Below are 18,470 nucleotides of genomic sequence, written 5' to 3' on the forward strand. Positions count from 1 at the left end.
GGATCCCTTTCTTGGTCCTGGAGTACCTTTGGTTTTTGTCGTCCAATGATTTGCCTTCAGTTCATCGTTGTTTGGTCTTGTTACCGGTGTTCTCAGCAAAGTCGTACTTCGCTTGAATAGCTCCTTTTCCAGATCCAAATCACTTGTAGCATTATATGTCAAGGTGGCCAAGTTGCCCACCACCGAGGCACTGCGGTCGAGGGATATCGACGACCAGGAGCCGGCTTGCTCACTCCCATACCACCATAGTCATTTTGGTCCACGCACCGGAGATGAGCTAACACTAGCCCATGCATAATTCGAAAAGAAAGTGCATGTGTCGGTCGAGGCACCTGGGAGAACTCTTAATACCAGATGTCAAGTTCAAATACTTGGAAGTAGGAAGTATATTAAAATTTCTGACGGTTATAGGCTTGCTCGGTGTTAATAGATACACTATAATCAGTAAAAGGGGCGCAACAGTTCTTTAACGATGCCTTGCAACTTCCCCTAACAGAATAATAATAATGCCCCCAAAGGAGGTTTGCCTTTAAAAATTTCAGTGATTAGGTGCCACTCTTTGGAATCGACAATGAAAGTTGGTAACTTGGATAGCTTTTGGAAACCTGGTGGATCTGAAATGGTGCAAGGGATACCCGACAATCCTTGGTTAATATCTGCTGGAGCTTTTCCATCAGCGCTGGATGGGACTAGCAGCACGTTAGATCTGAAGATAACCTTATAGATTGTGTGTCTTAAGTTGATTGGGCATAGGCATTGGCTGTTACGAGTATGCCAGACTTTTCATACGCTATTGAGGATGTCAAAGCGTAGTATAGGTCCCAGGGCGAAACGTGGATTTGCACCCACGATGGAGCATAAAACCTGGGAAATGCCTGCTGAACCAACACAAACAGCTCTACTACCAAACCCTATCTCCACCTCCACGTAGTGACCGCTGGGAGCTCTTTCTTAACGAAAAGCTGCAGACGGAGAAGAATGAGGGCGAGTCTCCCGCGCCTAAAAACGGGACAAATTGTACCAACTAGTCCTCCAGGTTGGGGGTTGGGTAGGGCTGACAACCCTACAAGGAAAATAACTTGTTACGAAGCCACAACAGGAGCCTCGGACTGGACGGATTATACAACGACGAACTCGGCAACGACAACGGAATAAGGATTTGCGCATTTTCTCATGGAACGTGCGCTCCCTATACAGAGATGAAGCTGGTAAGCAGCTAGCCGATACCCTGTCCCAATATAGGGCTGATGTAACAGCCTTACAGGAGATGCATTGGACAGGGACCGGTTTCCTGGAGAAGAGCCGCTACACCATATATTATAGTGGCCATCCAGTAAACCATGTGCTCGGAGTAGGTTTCTTAGTCAGCCAAAAAATGAAACCTGCTGTTTTAGGCTTTGAAAACATAAGCGAACGGCCATGCACTCTGCGCTTGCGAGGCAAGTTTAGAAAGATAAGCCTCATTAACGTCCACGCCCCTACAGAGGAGACTGCAGGGTCGGAGAAGGATATCTTCTAGGAGGTAGTAGAATAAACCCTCGAAGCCTCTCCCAGATATTATATTAAAATCGTACTTGGGGATTTTAACAGTCAAGTAGGGAAGGAGTCCGTATTCAAGCGATACGTTGGCTCCCATAGCTTACACGAAAATACAAATGATAACGGACTGCGGTTTATTCAATTAGCAGGGTCACACGAAATATTTGTTGGAAGTACCTGGTTTGCGCGAAAAGCGGTCCACAAACATACGTGGGCCTCTCCAGGCGGGACCACTTTCAACCAAATTGACCACGTGTTGATTGAACGCCGCCACCTCTCAACTTTGATGAATGTCAGAACTTATAGGGTGGCCAATCTATATCTATCACTACCTCGTTGACATGGTGCTCCGAGCTCGAATAAAAACACCGCCCAGAATCCCCTCTGATAATCAGGTGAAAGTTAACACTGAAGCGATCCACAGCACAGCCCTACCCAACACCTATAAGAGGGAAATGGATGCCGCAATAACCGCAGTTAACAGAGATCCTGGAGATGAAACATTAACAAAGGATCTCTTCAAAAACCTGAAGAACGTTATCATAAATACGGCCACAAACATACTTGACCCCAGCCGTAAAAGAGTCGGAACGGCTGGTTTGACGATGAATGTAAGCTAGCAACGGAACGGAAGAATACCGCATACCGAGTAATGTTGCATTCTCAAAGAACGCGACTTATCACAAACTCCGTCGAGCGGAGAAGCGACTTCACAGACGGAAAAAGGAAGCCTGGGAGAACCAATAAGTCTGTGAACTAGAAAAGTACAGGGAGCAACCGCACCATGCGCGGAAGTTGGAAGTTTTACCAACAAGTCACCAGGATGAAGCCTTATACACCTCGATGCTCATGCTGCCGAGACAAAGAGGGAAATCTGATTTCCGACAGGGCATATTGGAGCGATGGGTTGAGTACTTTGATGAGCTACTGAACAACCAGAACATCGGCGAGTTGGAGGTCCCACCAACTGAGAACGATGGACAAATATTGCCACCACCAACTATAAGAGAAAGTCCGTGCAATTAATCGGATTAAAAATCACAAGTCGCCAGGAGCCGATGGAATTACAGCCGAATTGGTTAAATATGGAGGCGACCAGTTACACCAAGTGGTTCATCAACTTGTGCTCAAGGTATGGGACAGCGAATCAATGCCTGACGATTGGTAGCGAGGCATTATCTGTCTCATACATCAAAAGGGAGATATGACACAGTGCAGCAATTATAGAGGTATCACGTTGCTGAGTACCACCTATAAGATATTCTCCTCTATCTTCCTAGGCCGGATAGCCCGATACGCCCACAACATCATTGGTCCATACCAAAGAGGGTTCACTCCAGGCAAATCAGTAACAGATCAGATTTTCTCTCTGCGGCAAACGATGGAAAAACTGTTGAAATATGGACAACAGGTGCACCATCTGTTCATCGACTTTACTGTCGCCTATGACAGCATAGCCAGGGTAAAACTGTACACGGCCATGAGAGAATTCGGTATCCCGACGAAATTGATAAGACTGACTAGGCTGACCCTAACCAATGTGCGAGGCCAGATAAAAGCAGCAGGATCACTCTCAAGACCATTCGACATCAACAACGGTCTACGACAAGGGGATGCCCTATCATGCGTCCTCTTTAACCTGGCTCTCGAGAAAGTGATGCTGAGGTAAACGCAAGAGGTACCTCCTCTACTGGCCTATACTGACGATATCGACATCATGGGAAGAACCACCCGAGACGTACAAACTGCCTTCGTCCAGATCGGGCAGGCGACGCAAGATCTTGGACTGGAGATCAATATAGGCAAAGTATATGGTGGCAACGTGAGCACCAAAAACCAACCAACCAACAGCATCAAACCGCACTGGTCAAACGGGAGGAATAAAGATAGGAGGCTACAACTTGCACACCGTTGATAATTTCTCCTATCTAGGGTCGAAAATCACAACCGATAACGATGATGAAATCCGCGCACGCCTATTGAATATTGCAGCTTACAAAAACTGTTTCGCTCGAAATGTCCAGCTTGATCGTCATCGTCTGGAGTTGGTGGTAGAGGTCGGTTTGGTGGACCTGCTGATCCATGGGTTGGTGGTGCATTAGATGAGTCTTCCATAAGCAGACCTAATCCTGGCAGTAGTTTCGGTAGATCGCTGGCCAAGAGAGTTCCTGCTGTATCACTGCTGTCAATTGGATCCAAAGTATTAACTCATTCGACGTGGTGATTATTAGCAGCTGGAGGCGCAGGAGCTGGTTCCAACTGGGCGGGCGGTGAGAAATTTGAATGACGAACGTTCATTGCGGGAGCTACATCTGATCGTTGTTGCTTGCTCGGATCCTTACCTGCTTGCTCGGATGATTTTTGCCGTGACTGTTGAGAGACGCCCAATTCTTTTAATTGTGCAGCTAACATGTCCAAATCCTCAGGCTTTCTGGGCGAAAGCACCGGCTTAAGCATATTCTGAGAATTCCTTTGCCGTTGTTCTGGTGTCTGTTGTTGTCCTGCTGACGAGGAAGAACTTGGAGAAATTTTCGGTATTGGTGGCAACGGTCGATTTGCATGCTGTTGCGATGGATCGAGAACTATCATTAGCCGTTGTGGAAGGGCAGGACGAACTGGTGGCCCAGGCTCCTCAATCTGCGGGCGTTGATCACGCGATTGCGGCTTTTGATTTGTATTCACTTGTGGCTGTTGTTCATTGTTAGCGTTAGTACGCCCTTCTTGAAATTTCTAGAAATTACGGCGGAGTGTATCACCTCTAGGTGCTTATATGATAGACGAGGGTTTGCCAGCAATTTGCGGCTCTTCGTCGTCGTTATCCGAAATAATGATAAGCTTCCCGTTCTTTTTCTTGTTTTTGTTTCTTACAACGGTCGATATGATCTTTCAATTGAATTCTCACTTGTCGTTCAGTCGTTTGATCTTTGATAAAGGAATGCCGCAGAGTTGTTCTGTCTAAGGTCTTTGATGATAGTCTTTCACAAGAACTGGTTCGATGAAACCATGAAATTTCTTTGATCACTTTTTCGATTTCAGTCGCGGGAGTAGATTTCGAGGAATTAGGAATAATGCCCGCATGGGATGTAAGCCACATAATGGTGGCTGAGATTCAGAGATTCTCTAGAGCAGTTATATCCAAAGACCACAGATCTGATCGATTATCGTAGGTTGCTTCGGGATTTTCATCACACGCAATCACCTCTAGAGCCATCCAATACGGGATACCACTAAATGTATTTCTTCTTCCTATTGTACGATCTAATTGTGCTGATACGCCAAAATATACTAATTTTACTTCAGCATTATCTGTTAATACTTCATTTTGTCCCTTGATATGACTTTATTTGAATGTAAATAGCTAAGACCACGTAATATTTCTCTACTGATATACGCGATTCATTCTTCTTTCAAGCTCGGTCCTTTTGTTGAGCTGCTCTATAAGACAATGATCTTGCCAGTCCTCATGTATTCCTCGGAGACTTGGGTTCTTAGCAAGAAGAATTGCGAACTCTTTTCCGTGTTCGAGAGAAGAATTCTCCGAAGAATTTTTGGCCCCCTGCATGAGGATGGACGATTCAATAGCCTACATAACGACGAAATCTATGAGCGATACCATGACTGTCAGATTGTGGATAAAATCCGGCTCAATAGGTTACGGTGGGCGAGTCACTTAATCCGTATGGACGAGGATGATCCAGCCTGTAAAGTCTATAAGGGCAACATCTACGGTGGAAAACGAAGACCCTGTCTGATATGGAACGCTGGCGTAGGTCAGGATGCCGGACAGTTTTTAAGGATATCAAATTGGTGGACTTCGGTGCAAAACCGGGATGTCTGGAGTTCCTTATTAAGGCAGGTCTAGACCAGATACCGATTGTTGCACCGTTGATGATGATGATATTCAGGTGAGGTATTAAATGAACTTACTTTCCAAGGCAACAGCTCTGACATTTGGAACAAAAGGGGGAATGCGGGGGCTTGAAAGTGATTATTTCTTTCACCGACCTATTCTTAGAAGCATTGTCCGATAGATCAGTGATAAGGGCGCTAGGCTGTCATAATCGAAAGCCGCGGTTCAAATTTTTCTCAGATACCAGTCGACTGTGCTGTGAATGAGTAGCTGAGTCAAAATCCGGATTGGTTCACATTGGTTCTTACTGGGTACCGCAGGCCTGGGGTGTACTGTTACGTTCTTGAATGAAGTGTTCTAACACGCTTCAAGGCCCTGAATTGGATTGTGTGATTAGGCTTAGATAATATATGCATATACACTACAAGGTAGGGTAAACATGGGGCAAAAGCCCACTCAAATATGTATTCTTTTATAAGAAACACACAAAATCTTTCATAACTGAAACGTCGAGGTTCTGATTTTCGACTTGTTTGGTTTTGTACTTGCTCTTGTTTCTGCCTGATCTTTTTCGTTTTGTTCACTTTTGTTTCTACTGTTTCTTCACAGCACTTCAGAATATCATCATTTGTAAGGATTTCCCTCTTCTTACCTATACCGTTTCAGGTGAGGTACCCATACCTTGTTCATCGTAGAAACATAATTTTTTGACAAGGTACTTCCAGAAAATATCTAGATTAAAGATGCTGGTCACTTGAAACTCAAGCCAAATGGAAAGTTAGGGTAGACCACCTACTAACGCTGCAGCCCCGCGAAAAAGTTCTCCATGTCACATAATGCATCTCAAGGGCCCGTCCATTCCTAGGAGATACTGATTCCGTGGTAAAAGACCCAAGTGAAACAGTGAAGTGAGGATGATGCAGCCTGAAAAGTCTATAAGGGTAATATCCATGGTAGAAAAAGAAAACGTGGCAGACCCTGCCTGAGATGGAACTATGACGTAAGCCAGGACGCCTGGCAACTTTAAGGAATATCGAATTGATGGGCTGGGACGCAAAACCAGGATGTCTGGAGTTCCTTATCAAGGCAGGCCTAGACGGGATACCCGTTTTTGCGCCATTGATGATGGTGATTTTTATTTTTAAGGCAAATCCGTTGGTTAATACCTCATTTTTTTTTTATTTTCGATCCTGTAGAGTAGTGGAGCTAGGTTCGCATTATTAGAACCCCTTTCTCTTTCTCTCACTTTCTGCCTCTGTAGTTGGGTAGGAGTGAATCAAAAGTCATATTATATTACATAAAGGAAACCATTATGTAAAGAAAGTTAAGCCAAAGACATCGCAAATTTTCCTCTTCCTTTTGGCAATGTTCTCAGTACAAAGAGGTATGCAAAGAATAGACGAATCAACAAAGGTTGAAGGGTCGAGGAGTACCATATTCTTTTCCAAATGACTTTATGACGTCTGTACTTAATCATTTGCTGTGTAATCATTATGTAAGTAGCTACCAACGCTTTCAGAGGATGTAGACTAATAATCCTTAACTAATTATTATTATTATTATAAAGAGACATCGTCCATATTTGCTGCCTGTTTAGAACCCTACTCAGGAAACTAAACACTGCCCTCAATCTAACTCATAAATACCGTCTAAAGATGAATTGCTACCAGCTGAGCCCAATTTTGAGAATTATCCTTTGACATAATAAAATTGGTTCTGGCTTAAACTGGAGGAGTCAGAAATGCCCATGCTAGTCCCGCCTCGTTTGCCTACCCCGTCTTCCTCCTTCATATTTAGTAGTTATTTGGGTTCAAATTGGGTTCGATATTTTGAGATCCCGTCATAAATGCACTACCGCAATGCAATAGATGTATCTGAGTTTGAGTGTTATCATAATTTCAAGAGAACCCAAACGGACTAGACACTTGTCTGCCTCTTAATGGGCAATTTCTTGTAACTTATGTACTGGGTCGACAGACCTCATAAAACTCGGCCATTAATTTGTAATCTTGAACTGGTAGAAAAAAATTAGGGACCTCTTTCGTGTCCGGTATGTGGACAAGATGCAGCTAATTATTATTTTTAGTTGGAAAGTCAAATGTTGCAATTGATTTCAGTTCTGTGCCGGATCCGGAGTGGACAACATGTCCTTTTAAGACCGAGAGTGCTTCTGTACGGATATTGTTTGAAAAACTGCAGTTTGTTTTCATAAGTGAATAAATTTGAGGAGTTCTGAGCCTTCTGGATTCGCCACGGACTTGAAGTAGATTTCTACCATGATTTGGATATTGTTAGCAATTTTGAGTGCGGGAATTGGTATGTACTTGTTCATGGTTAATATATAGAATTTAAATTTTCTGCTTTTTTAATTTCCTTGGAAGCGTATATCCTTTTCTTAGAGTCAGAGTCCTTTTTGAAAGTGCAAGTGTTGTTTAACCATCGGAAGCATCCGAAGCTATTACTTTTCAATGTGAGTTTGCTTTTAAACGGATGTCCTTAGCTGACTCCTTGGGATCATTTTCCTTGTGTTGTATCTGATTTCAGACAATGTATCTTTAAATGGTTTATCCCAACTCAACAGAGTTTAAGTTGAACAAGGTCTCTCTAAGGCATCTAAGAAGGTCCTTGCATCTTGTGTGTTCATAAGGACATCTGTGAAAAAACATGTGTCATCGGTTTTGGTATCATACTCCAGTGAATTTGACCCTCTTTTTGTGTTTCTCACTGGATAATTCCATCTGTACCTTGGTTTTAGAAAAGGGACGAAATGTTTAAGAGCGCTATCAAGTGGTAGCTTGCTCAAGTGGAGCGTTCTTGTGAACTTAAGTACTTCACACGTTACCTTGTAATTATCCCATTAGACAACTTCCCTCGAAATGTATGATATATATGGTCAATTAGACTTTTTTCCAGGGTACCAAGGTTTAATTGGTTGTTTCGACCACAGGTATTATCAGTGGCTATTCTTTCATTATTATAGCAGAACTACCGACCAATACATAGTTCTGTACTTTTCTTTTCTTCGTGGCGCTAACCTGTCTCCAAAATAGGCTTCCCGAAAAGGAGTCTTTTATATCCGCATGCATTGTTGGCGAAAATTTAATTCTTCAGTTATTTCTAACTACCCCGACTCTTCTGATAACACACGCCAATTTAACTCGTCTATTTCTTATGCATGACTTGTCTCGGTCCTTATGGCAACAATTCTATCAGTGAACCTTACTCTGTTGCAACCAACCGTTTCGGCGAGGACTAAGGTTGGATATTGGGAAAGCGGGGTCAACATTTTTATTCCGCACTCTTTGAATCATTTGGTGGTCATTTTTAAGGTTTTGTGTGAAACAAAACCTTATTAGAATGGTGACGGTGTCTGTCTGTCCGTCTGTCCGTCTGTCTGTCTGTCTGTCTGTCTGTCTGTCTGTCTGTCTGTCTGTCTGTCTGTCACACCCGATTTATTCGGAAACGGCTAGACCGATTGTCACGAAAATTGGTGAGAGTATGTAATCTGGTGATCCCTTTACATGCAGTAAGTGGCGCCATCTTGCGTTAAGTTTAAGGGGGGGCTCTCCGTACATGTGAATGGAGGGTGCAAATTTTTTTTTCACAGAATGTAGCCAAGTGGGGTATCAAATGAAAGGTCTCAATTAGTACTTTTCGAATCTGGTTCAATATTTGATATTAGATGAAACATAGGGGAGTAAGGGTTGAAAATATGACCCACAAAAAGTGTAACAGGTCTCGTTCTCAGAACCTATCCAACCGAAAAATCTGGAAAAAATCACAGTGGTGCATCTCTACGAAATCTAGGCCTCAAAATATATCCGGTTCCGATATCTGCACAAATAAAGTTAATAATAGTATATTTCCACATTTTAGAAATTTACCCGGCACCCCCCTTTATATTCATCCCAGAAATACAAAATTTAGCATGAGTGTAACGAAGAATATAATGCACAGTTTGGTCAAGTTTGAAGAAAATCCAACTATTATTAACAAAGTTATTGGGGGTGAAACTTTACAATTTTTTGTGAATTTCGTGCACTCTACAACCCGCATGACGTCATCATCACATATCAATTCGTCAATACCACAACGAAATGAATTCTTATGAATTGGGTCGCAGACAATTATTTTGTTTTAGTTTGTTAGTTATTTGTCAACCAGACATGTGTATATGTAGGTATATAATATATGCGTGCTAATGAACTTTGCGGCTAGTGCCTAATTCAGATAGATATAAGACGTAAATCGGAAATATGGGTACGATAAATTTAGATACGTGCATATATGTGTACAGCAGGTAATAGGCAGTTTGTTTGTTTAGGGTGAGCGTGATATCTATGGCTCTAATATGTACGTATGTCTCGTAGTTTGGAAAAATATGAAGGATTATGTTGGATTTGTAGCTATATACGGACAGAGAAATGTGCGTCTCTTACATAAGATGAACACAAAACCTTTATACCCGAAGCGCGAGCTTCCGGTATTCCGACTTGTTTCAGTTTGCTTCGGATCACTTGCCTGTTAAAAAACAGTGGCCTAAGCATTAACGCTTAAATCTTCCATGGTGCCAAATAAATGATCACGAGCAATCTGAATAGAGAGCCTGCTGTCATTCTTCCTTCAATCTTCTCCAATCTCCCAGTTCCGTTTCTTCTTATACCATAATTGAGCCTCCTTCAAAACTTAATCTGGGCCTTGCATTGTGTGGTTGTACTTCTCCTTCAAGCTTATTCTCAGCCATCCAATTCGACATGGATTACTTTTGCCTCGTCTGACCTTCTCCCAGTTATTGGCAGTCTTTGACTTTTTTTACGAACGCCAATAGCAATTTCTGGTGGCTCTATCTCAGCAGGGGTTTCTTAACTTTTGTGCGTCCTCTAAAACCAGCATTTCGTAGTGGGTCAACGAATAGTTGGTGAGGATATTTCCAATTTGTTAGCGTGTTGAAGGCTGTAACGTATTTCTACAGTGTTTTGCTATTCACCGCTTCTTGCGCCCCTTAAAAGCATACGCTTCTGGACTTCGCTAAGAATCCACTTGTCGCCTCCCTTATTTGTTACAGTTGGATCGGATTTTTTTTTTCGGGGATTTTGCTTACCACGTCGACAAGAACTCCAATTTCCATTGTAATCTGCCAACGTGTTTTACTATCACGTAACATCTTAATTTCTTTGATAATGTCAATGCTTAAAGTCTTGTTCTCCTTTCCCATGTCTGATAAGGACATTATTATCATCATCAACGGCGCAACAACCGGTATCCGGTCTAGGAAAGGAACTCCAAACATCCCGGTTTTGCTCCGAGGTCCACCAATTCGATATCCCTAAAAGATGTCTAACGTCCTGACCTACGCCATCACTCCATCACAGGAAGGGTTTGCCTCGTCTTATTTTTCTACCATAGATATTGCCCTTACAGACTTTTCGGGCTGTATCAATCTCATCCATACGGATTAAGTGACCCGCCCACCGCAATCTGTTGAGCGGGATTTTATCCACAACTAGACGGTCGTGGTATCGCTCATAGTTTTCATCGTCATGTAGGCTACGGATCTTCCATTGTCATGTAGGGCTGGTTGGTTGGTTTTTGGTGCTGACGTTGCCACCATATACACCTCCTTACTGCATTTAATTGGGCATTCATCACCTTCTTTTGCTGCCTTGGACATGTTTTTTGAGAACTTCCATTCAAAGGTTGTGTGCGGATATTTTCCTAGGGATACTTTAGATATTTATGACATATATTCCCAGTTTATATCTACTTTGAGATGAACGACAGTTTTTGGCGCTGCCCTGCCAGAGAGAAGGTGTACTGGATGCACCTCTGCTCATAAAGCAATGGTATTTTGAAACCAATGGTTGCAACATCTTCTGTTTCGAATCCCTCCATGTATTCCAGCCGCAGGTTCGTCTTCTTTTTAAGATCCATCTGCATGAGATAGTATGGAGTTGCGCAGATGGTTATCTCTCCGAAGGTTTTAGTCTTAACTAAAGCGTAAAATCGTCGTCCATATCTAAGTTTGGGTTTGTAATTACATTAGTAAATTGCCTTAAACGTAAGCTACCTATGCCGTTTGCCTGAAGCTTATATGTATATTGTAGGTCCCATTTTTTCCTTTATTTCGAGTTCTACTAGTGCCAACAACAACAGTTTCTCCAGGTAAAGGGTGAGTGTACTTCAGATAAAGGCGAAGAGTTCCTTAGTTCCCTACTTCTCCTTTGACAGTGATACTACTGCTCTGCAGATAAACAACGGCTTTCCTATGGCGAATATATCCCCTTTCTGTGATGGAAACAACCCGCTTGACCTTGTCTATTACAGGTGAACCTCGAATCTTTTTTTCTTCAGCTTTTGTCCTGTTCACGAGCGGGGTCGGCTGATCGTGATCGGATTCGCAAATTGGCCCTATCAAATCCCAATCTGGATTTAATCTCGAGGCTTTTAAATCTCCATCCAGTGTATCAAGCCACCGTTGTTTCGGTCGGCCTTTTGGTCGCTTACCATCGACTTCAATTTTCAGACCAATCTTGGCAAGTGAATTCTTGTTAGCGCCAATTACTCGACCATACCATCAAAAACGCCTCTCTCGCAGTTTTTACACGATCGGTGCAACTCCATATTGATCGCGAATGTCATCATTTCGGAGGTGATCAAAACGTGTCACGCCACTTGTCCAACGCAACATCTTCTTCTCCATTACCGCAGGATGCCGTTCATTGCCTTTTATAGTCGGCTAACACTCAGAACTATAGAGAGCGGCAGACGGACGACATTGCGGTAAATTTTAGATTTGAGAGTTGGCTGATACATCGATCATAAAGAACACCAGTTGTGGAATGCCACTTCATTCAGGTCGGATTAATGCATGAAGAAATTTCATTACCCAGTTCTCCATTGGCTGATAGTATTGACCCCAGATATTTAAATCGCTTAGTTCTGGGCAGTTCACTACCGCTAACAGAACTGAGCAATTTAAATATCTGAATGCTATCAACCAATGGAGAACTGCGTTATGCTCCTCACTTAGAGAAAGACGAAATCTTTCATACCTGAGACGTCAAGCTTCAATTTTTTCAAGCAGCGTTTGAGAAGGAGAAGTTGCGTTGGGCAACATTCTTCTTGTCTTTCGAACCATTCGAGAGCCACGTCAAAAACGGCAAATGCCTCCGCAAGCGAAGGTTTGTCCGCTGTATCGACGCTTTGCTGTCGTTGCTGTGATCACCATCTTTCATTTCTTATTAATGAAATAATTTCATAGTCGTCTAAAATTTGATACCCAGGATCATTGGATTGTGGTTTCACCAATCCACGGCATCGTCTTTATTGCATTTCGTGAATCCTGGAATACTGCCAAAAAAGTCAACAAAGTCGTCGAGATCGTTTGTCTCCGAGTTAACACGCTCTTCTTGAACTTCCGGCTCTTCAGGAAGTATCCATGATTCCAAGAATCCCATGCAAGGATGCCCCCTTCTGGGGCACCGTCAGTTTTTCGATGATACCCTGATCCATAGAGAGATAGGTTAGATTAAAGATGTAATGTTTAACGGGAGATGCATCACTTGAAAGTTCGGAACGGAGTGATTTTAGAGCTTCGGCGGATGTGACGGTGCGACCGCGCATTATCTAAGAGAAGCAGCACTTTACCAGTTTTGTTATGATCCACCATTACCATGTACCATTCGATGAATGATTTCGCGTCCCTCCAAACGCTCTTTTACGCTTTATAGGTAACAGATAAGTTTGTGATGTTTTCGAAACACCTCGGCTTCCTGAATTTTTCGATAAGCAGCAATGGCAATCTATGAGTTCCAGCAATATTAGCATACATCATAGCTTTCACCCTTTCTTTGGACACCTTGAAACTCGTGCGGTTGCTTTTTGGCGAGATGCAAGTGACTTCTTTGGCACTGATTTCCAGTTAAGACCAGTCTAGTCTACATTGTAGGCATCGTCATGAGCACGCCCTTCGCTTCCAAAAACGACTGAAATGTCTTGAATTGTCAGCCGTATTTAGGTTCGCTGATAGTGTTTCACCTTGAATTTGTATTCCATGCCGCAAATTGAAATTGTGAAGCCAAACAGCGCTGGCATTGGAATTCTCTGTTCCACCAAGTTTTTTATTCAACTCGAGAGATTTTTCATACAATCGATTCTCCCAAGTTACGCCTTTGTATGAACCACGCTGAAACAGCATCAATTTAGTTCTTGATCTTTCGTATTTTTCATCACTTTTTCTTCTTCACTCCGTCACCACTATCCAGCGTCATCATCACAATCACAATCCGATCTAGGCCTGCCTTAATAAGAACATCTCGATTTTGCGCCGAGGTCCACCAATTCAATATCCCTAAAAGCTGTCTGCCGTCTTGACCTACGCCATCGCTCCATCTCAAACAGGGTCTGCCTTATCTTCTTTTTCTATCACAGATTTTACCCTTACAGACTTTCCGGGCTGGATCATCTTCATCCATACGGATTAAGTGACCCACCCCCTGCCACTGGTGAGCTGGATTTTAACGGTGGCGCGTTCAATCGACACGTTTTCAATTTGGTTGAAAGTGGTCCCGTTTTTTTCCCCCAGGTACTTCCAACAACCATTTCATGTGACACTGAAAATCGAATGTGTTATCATTGATATCCTTATGTAAGCTATGGAAGACAACATTTTTTGGCTGACTAAGAAACCTACTCCGTGCACATGGTTTTCTGGATGGCCGCTACAATATATGGTGCAGCGACTCTTCTCTGGGAAACCGGTCCCTGTTCAGCGCATCTCCTGCAACGCTGTTACATCAGCCCTATGTTGGATCAGGGTATCGGCTAGCTACTTGGTAACTCCATCTATGTACAGGGAGCGCACGTTCCATGAAAAAATGCGCAAATCTTTATTCTGTTGTCGTTGCGGGTTCGTCGTTGTAAGGTTCATTCAGTCCGAGGCTCCTGTTGTGGCTTCGTATCAAGTTGTTTTCGTGTAGGGTTGTCAACCCTACCCAACCCTCAACCTGGAGGACCAGTTGATACAATTTGTCCCGTTTTTAGGCACAGGAGACTCGCCTTCACCCTTCTCCGTCTGCAGGTATTCGTTAAAAAAGAGCTCCCAGTGGTCATCACGTGAAGGTTGAGATAGGGTTTGGTAGTAGAGCTATTGGTGTTGGTTCAGCAGGCGTTTCCCAGGCCAATGGAAACACACTTTTTCTCAATTACCTTCAATACTTGGCCCTAAGACCAAATCTTGCAGGCCACAGAGTTATTCGAGCATCTTAGTTTCATCAGTTGGGAACAGGCCAGTTCAAGCCTTTGACCAAGTTATCTACTTCCACTTTCGTCAAATCTTCCCAAGTAGTGCTGATAATTCGTTCTTTTTTATCGGGATCTCTGGATCCAGCTTCGCTTTACCATCGGTAACCAAATTTTTGTCCAAAACGGTATTCATCGGGTCAAAAAAGCACTTGACCAACGGCTGTCGTCGATCACTAAGGTGGCTTATGGACTTGATAAGCACTTCGTTATTTGATATTGCCTGCGCAATGATGAGAATGCTTCTGTATTGCACATATCTGTCCTGAAAAAGGATAACAGTTTTATAAAGTAAATCAGTTAACCTTGGTCGGGACTGACTCAGGGGAGGGATGGACATCCCACTCATTCAAAGTAGCTCATTGCCTCAATTGGCATCTAGACTTTTTACACCCCTTACTGCTTGTGTAAAATTCCTTCAATGTATCATAAAAGTGTTCAACCACGCAGGGTTCTCCTGCTTCCACCTTTGCTTTTTGTAGGAGTTCCTATCTTAGACGGGCTATCTGGACGAAGAGGATGGGACTTCACGGCCCCCTGGTCTGAGACATCGTCTTACCCATGAATACCAAAGGACTTTCGTACGTTGACGACCGACCAAGGCGAACTACCAAATAAGCCAAAAAAATTAACCTTTTCATTAAAATCTTTCAATATATTATCTAACATTTTTTGGCTTCGGTACCGAATTTAGTAAAACCCTGGAAAGTTGAAATACTATCGTGTAGATGTTTACGTGAGTCTCGAGGTTTCGATACACGCATTGGTTATTGTTTCGCGAAAATTTGAGACCTCTAAAGCCCCTTTTCATGCGAAACACCGAAGTTTCCGTATTCAAAACCCTTTACACTCTTGCAATTTTTTTGAGTATATATTTTGCCTTATCGTTTTTACGCCGGTGCATTTTCGCAACTCACCTAACAACGCAATCTATATCACCATAAACTTTTATCTGATGCTAACTTTTAATCTGAATGCATTCGTGTCCAAGTAGTCGAAAGTGTATATTTCATGCTGAGAATAATGACGTATTTGGAAACAATGAACAATAAAAGATACAGCAAATATCCAGATTTATCATATGAAAGATACAAAATATACCAACTTTAGTGCAATTCCGAAATATACTTTTGAACGAAAACTTTAACGCTTCATTGTTTCACTCCTAGGTATATGCAATCCACGACATATCGACTCAACTACAGAACTCAACCACCACATCCAAGTCAACTTTAGTTCTGCCGATGATCATCTCGCCCATAAAGGTGCCACCACACCCAGCAATATAACTTCGCGGGATTTTGAAAATTTAGGGGAAAATATTGTATTAGAAAATGGAGTAAAGCAAGATGAAGACCAACCTGTAAGCCAAGCCTCCAATGAGCTGAGCGAAAATCAAAGCTCTGAAAGTACTTCATCGCACTTCCCTAACTTAGAAGAGATATTAGCCAAACGGGATCCTGCTTTGCGGAGAGTACCGCCCGGTTTTGGATTTTATATGAATGTTGGTAAACCACCGTATAATCCCAGTGAAAACTCAAAGGGAAACCACGTTGCTGGAAGTACTTCCACTTCACCTACAAATGACTCAGTGGAAAGTTTAGATGAAGTGTCCAAAGACCTTAGCGAAAAACTGAATGGAAGTGGAGCTGTCACAGAAGATGTCCAACCTCAGAATCAAGCCATCCTAGATCGCAGTGAAAGTCAAACTTCTAAGGATGTTGTAACACCCTCAACTGATATTAACTCAGAAGATGTTAAATCTACAAATGACAAAACTGGAGGCCTCGTAATAGAAGCTGCAACAGACAATCAACCTGTGAATGAACTGAGTGAAAATCCAAGCACTGAAAACCGTTGGAAGTACATCTTTAACATTAGCGATGAAGAATTTGCTAAACGTGATCCTGCGTTGCGAGGAGTACCGCCGGGTTTTGGATTTTATATGACTGTTGGTAAACCCCCATATGTTCCTAAGACAACCTTAAAAGAAAAACTCGTTGCTGGAAGGACTTCAGCATCATCTGACTCAACAACCTTAGAAGGTATCCAATCCCTGAATCAAGCCAATTTGGACCTCAGTGAAAGCCAAACGTCACCAGATACTACAACGCCTGCCACTGGTATTCACTCAGAAGATGCCGCATCTACGAATCACAAGACTGAAAACCTCATAACTGAAGCGGGAACAGAAAATCAACCTATAAGCTCAATGGCTTATAAACTGAGTCAAATTCGAGCCACTGAAAACAGTTTATCGCACTTCGCTAACCTCGACATAGATGACGTATTAGCCAAACGTGATCCTGCTTTGCGGGGAGTACCCCTCGGTTTTGGATTTTATATGACTGTTGGTAAACCACCATATGTTCCTAAGAAAACCTTAAAAGAAAAACTCGTTGCTGGAAGTACTTCAGCTTCATCTGACTCAACAACCTTAGAAGGTATCCAATCCCTGAATCAAGCCAATCTGGACCTCAGTAAAAGCCAAACGTCACCAGATACTACAACGCCTGCCACTTCCATTTCGCCTACAAATGACTCAGTGGAAAGTTTGGATGAAGTGTCCAAAGACCTTAGCGAAAAACTGAATGGAAGTGGAGCTGTCACAGAAGATGTCCAACCTCAGAATCAAGCCATCCTAGATCGCAGTGAAAGTCAAATTTCTAGGGATGTTCTAACACCCTCAACTGATATTAACTCAGAAGATGTTAAATCTACAAATGACAAAACCGGAGGCCTCGTAAAAGAAGTTGCAACAGACAATCAACCTGTGAATGAACTGAGTGAAAATCCAAGCACTGAAAACCGTTGGAAGTACATCTTTAACATTAGCGATGAAGAATTTGCTAAACGTGATCCTGCTTTGCGAGGAGTACCGCCCGGTTTTGGATTTTATATGACTGTTGGTAAACCACGGTATAATCCCAGTGAAAACTCAAAGGGAAACCACGTTGCTGGTAGCACTTCAGCTTCGTCTACAAAGGACTCAGTAGAAGGCCCTATTGAAAAACTGAATGGAAGTGGAGCTGTCACCGAAAATCTCCAAAATGTGAGTCCAGCCAGCATAGATCTCAGTGAAAGCCAAACTTCTAGAGATACTGTAACACCCTCAACTGATATTAACTTAGAAGAAGGTACTGGAAGTCCTCTTAAGGAGGTAGGAATAGACAATTTACCCGTGAGTCAAGATGCCGATGAACCGAGTAGAAGTCCAAGTACTGAAAACCACTCCAAGGATGAAGTATCTTCGAATGATGATACTGGAAGGCCCCCCAAGGAAAGCGGAATAGAAAATCTACCTGTGAGTGAGGCCACCAATGAGCTAAGTGGAAGTCGAAGCACTGAAAAAACTTTTTCCCCCTCCTCTCAGCTAGAAAATCCAAGCACTGAAAACCGTTGGAAGTACATCTTTAACTTTAGCGATGAAGAATTTGCTAAACGTGATCCTGCTTTACGAGGAATACCACCCGGTTTTGCATTTTATCTAACTGTTGGTAAACCACCTTACATTCCTCCTAACAAAGAAGGGCAAAGTGAAAGTCAATCTCTACTGAAATCCGTATCGTCCTCCACTCCTGCTAGCTCAGAATATGTCGAATCTGTCAACAACGAAATCTCTTCACCAAATGCCGAAACAGGGAAACAGGATATTTCACCGGGAGAAAATCTTAGTGAAAAATTGAAGGAAGACCAGAGAGAAAGTGTGCAGGCAGAAGTCGGTTTACAAGATATCCTGCGTCCGGTTAGTGATGTAGATATTTCAACGTCTTCTCCAGTG

At 42.8% G+C, this 18,470-nt stretch overlaps 1 pseudogene; it reads right to left on the bottom strand.

The window, feature by feature from the left end:
- Positions 1 to 734: 734 nt before the first annotated feature.
- LOC119650891 lies at positions 735 to 10,619 on the bottom strand (annotated as a pseudogene).
- Positions 10,620 to 18,470: the final 7,851 nt, after the last annotated feature.

The sequence above is a fragment of the Hermetia illucens genome, chromosome 3, assembly GCF_905115235.1.
Source record: "Hermetia illucens chromosome 3, iHerIll2.2.curated.20191125, whole genome shotgun sequence".
Classification (NCBI taxonomy): domain Eukaryota; kingdom Metazoa; phylum Arthropoda; class Insecta; order Diptera; family Stratiomyidae; genus Hermetia; species Hermetia illucens.